Raw genomic sequence first — 4096 nt, 5'->3', positions numbered from 1 at the left:
AAGCAAATGAATCAGAAAGTGATAGTTCTACAACTTAGGAAGATGATGACATAGCCTTGATGACATGCCAATTCAAAAACTTTCTAAAAAGAAAACAAGCACATCAACAACAACGGAATAAAGGTAAAAAAAATTAAAAATTTCAAAGCATCATCTGATACCATTTGTTTTGAATGTAGGAAATCAGGCCACTTGAGAACAGGTTGCCCCAATCTAAAAGCTCACGTAATTAAGGAGAAGAGCGAGGAGAAGACTAAAGCTAAAAAGGGGAAGAAAGAGATGTAAAAGGCATTTTGGACAGACTCAAGGTCAGACTCATTAGAAATAATAATGAAAGATGAGGTAATTAATCTATGCCTTATGAGAGATAATAGTCTTTATCTCTCTGATTAAGAAGAAGTATGTGTGCTTTCTTATGATAAAGTATTTAAAGTTTCTAAAAACATTCATAATGTATATAAAAAGCTTAAAAAATGTATGCTAGTTTGAATTCTCAAGTTTACAAAATGAGCATGATAGCCTTAGAGTATAACATTTTGCATTAAATAAAGAACACATGTGTTTACTTGATGAGTATGATGTATTAAATAAGATGTATGTTGATCTAACTGATGCACATGAATCCTGAAATTAATGCATCTTGAGTTAAAAGAATCATATAAATAATTAGAAGCATTCACAAGTGAATTAGATCATAACGAGCTTGCATTGAAATTGAAGTAGCAAGCTTTGAAAGTGTAAATGAATTCTTAAAAGTAAAAGTTAATGCATTCCAAAATAATAAACCATCACCTACATTGACATAATGGTATAACCCATCATCAGTACATGAGGATAAGGCACCCAACCCCACATAGATTAGTGAATCCTTTCCCTAGTATTAAGTGCCATTCTTGTGGCATGTTAGGTTACATATCCCACACATGCATAATTCACCATAGGACACATATAATTTGGAGGCCAAAATCACTTGAACCATATCATAGCATGCATGCATGTCATTCATCAATGCATAAAGCAGAACCCAAACTCACTTGGGTTCCTAAATCTAATATTTGATTGACTTTGTAGAAGTTCCCTCATAATAAGCCTAGTGAGAGCATGCGATACTTGGATAGTAGATGCTCAAGACACATGACTGCAGACATGAAGCAGTTCATCAAGCTGGAGGCCAAGGGAGGAGACAAAGTTACACTTGGAGATAATATCACTAGGAAACTGGCATGTTCAAGTATGATTATTATTATAAGAATTTTATTATTAAACATGTCTTACTAGTAGATGGCTTGAAACTTAATTTGTATAGCACAATCAATTATTTGACAAAATCTTCCATATTAAATTCTTATATACTAGTTGTGTAATCAATTTAAATGGAAATATTATGTTAGAAGAAAAAATAATTAATAATGTTTACATGCTTGATTTAAATTGTATTGAATACACTACTTCTCTTTGCTTGAAAATAATTGCTGATGAAACCTAGTTATGACATAGGAGACTACCATACAAGTATAACAACTCTTAGAAAATTAACCAAAAAGGACCAAGTTAAAGGTATACCCAAACTAGAATTCTCTAGTGACGACCTTTGTGATGCCTCCCAACTAGGAAAATAAATCAAAACTTCCTTTTACTCAATCAAGTATATCACCACTAGTAGACCTTTAGAAATCCTTCACATGGATATGTTTGGACTAGTTAGCACTACCAGCTTAGGTAGGTAAACATATGGATATGTGATTATTGATGATTACTCAAGATTTAATTGGATTATATTTTTATCACATAAAAATGAATCATTCAAAGAATTTAGGACATTCTCCACATGAATTCAGAACAAATTAGGTTTTGAAATCCCAACTATCCATAGTGATCATAGTGGAGAATTTTAAAATGATAAATTTGAATCATTCTATAAGGAGCTAGGTATAAAACATAATTTTTTAGCTCATAGAATCTCTCAGCAGATTGGGGTTGCTACAATAAATAATAGAATGCGAGTAGGACCAACTAGAGCTATGCTAGCTGAGTATTCACTTCCTAAATATTTTTGGGTTGAAGTAGTGAATACTTATTGCTATATTCTCAAAAGGGTTAATGTTAGATCCAAACTCAATAAGATACCTTATGAATTACTCAAAGGACACCCAATCTCTCTCACCTTCATATTTTTTGATTAAAAGTATTCATTCTAAAAAAATGAAAAATCTCCATTATGAAAATTTGACCCTAAATCTGATGAAGAAGTTTTTTTAAGATATTCATCTATAGGTAAATCCTATAAAGTTTTCAATAAGAGGACATTAGTGGTAGAGGAGACTACCCATATAGTATTTGATGAATTTGATAGATTTGTTAAACCTAGGTTAGAAGAAGAAGTGGTTGAAGTCACCCAAAGAGTAGAATCTATTGACATAGAAAATAGAGTAGAGTCTCAAGACCCATTACCTAGAGATTGGTGATATTCATCTAGTCATCCTAAAGAGCTCATCCTAGGAGATCTATTTATAGGGGTAAGAATTAGGCATTAAATTCGAAAGGAGGTTAGTCACTATGATTTCATCTTTATGGTAGAACCCTTAAACATAAATCAAGCTTTATCCGAAGAATGTTCCATCCTAACCATGCAAGAAGAATTGAATTAATTTGTTAAGAATGATCTTTGAGAGTTGGTTAGCATACCTAAGGACTAGAGTGTTGTAGAAACTAAATGGAATTTAAAGAATAAAATGAATGATTATAGCATGGTAATTAGAAATAAGACTAAATTAGTAGCTAAGGGGTACAATCAGATCAAAGGGATTGACTTCGAAGAAACCTTTTCTCATGTAGCTAGGTTCGAGGCCATTAGAGTTCTATTAGCCTTTGTATACTTTAGGGGATTCAAGTTATATTAGATGGATGTTAAGAGTGCCTTCCTAAATGGGGTGATTAAAGAATATGTATATATTAAATAATACTCAGGTTTTGAGAATTCTTAATTCCCCAATCATGTATTCAAATTAAAGAAGACATTATATGGACTAAAACAAGCACCTAGAACTTGGTATGAAAGGATGAGCACATTCATCCTAGATAGAGTCTTTATTAAGGGTGATATAGACACCACCTTATTCCTAAAGAAAATAGGAAAAGATTTACTCATTGTTTATATATATCTTCATAATATATTATTTGGATAAAAAACTAAGAATCTTTGTGATGAAATTTTAAAAATAATGAGTGAGGAGTATGGGATGAGCATGATGGGAAAACTTACTTATTTCCTTAGATTTAGTGTGAAGCAAAGGGATGATAGAACCTTTTTTAGCCAACACAATATATCAAATATATCCTTAAAAAATATGAGATGGATAATGCTAAGGAAATTAATACTCCCATGCACTCTACCATTCAATCATATAAGGACCCCAATGGAAAATCAGTTAATTAGAATAAATACAAAGAGATAATTGGATCACTTCTCTATTTAACTGTTAGTAGACCTAATATTATGTTTAGCGTATGTCTTTGTGCTAGAGTTTAGGTTGATTCCAAAGATTCCCGTATGAGTGCTATTAAGAGAATTATTAGATATCTTCTAGAAACTTAAAACCTAGGAATCTGGTATCCTAGACATAACTCATATTTCAAAATCATATGATATTTTGATTTAGACTTTGTGGGTTATAGGGTTGATAAGAAAAAGTACCTCAAAAACCTATAAATTCATAGGATAATATTTAGTCTCATGATCTAGTTGAAAATTAAACTCTGTAGCTCATATACCACTGAAGTTGAATACATAACTATCCTCACTAATTTGGGTCCGATTTCCTCAGCTTCCTCTGATATATTGGGACCCTTCCAATATATCATATATGGATGTTATGATTGGTGAACCTCTTTGGATGGATGAGCCTTCATTATCTTAGTGTCAATGATCTTTTGCTAGAGTCTTTGTTTGCATTAATTTGATATAGAAACTATCCCCATGGTTTTGGATTAAGGACTTGAATGGAAGATTTTTTTTTTCAAAAAGATTAGTATGAGTACCTTTATAATCTTTGTTTCCATTGTGGGTTTACTAGAAATAAAGTGGAGTCTTTAGCTT

This window comes from Dendrobium catenatum, unplaced genomic scaffold (assembly GCF_001605985.2).
Source record: "Dendrobium catenatum unplaced genomic scaffold, ASM160598v2 fragScaff_scaffold_418, whole genome shotgun sequence".
Taxonomy (NCBI): Eukaryota; Viridiplantae; Streptophyta; class Magnoliopsida; order Asparagales; family Orchidaceae; genus Dendrobium; species Dendrobium catenatum.
This window is presented reverse-complemented; position numbering follows the sequence as displayed.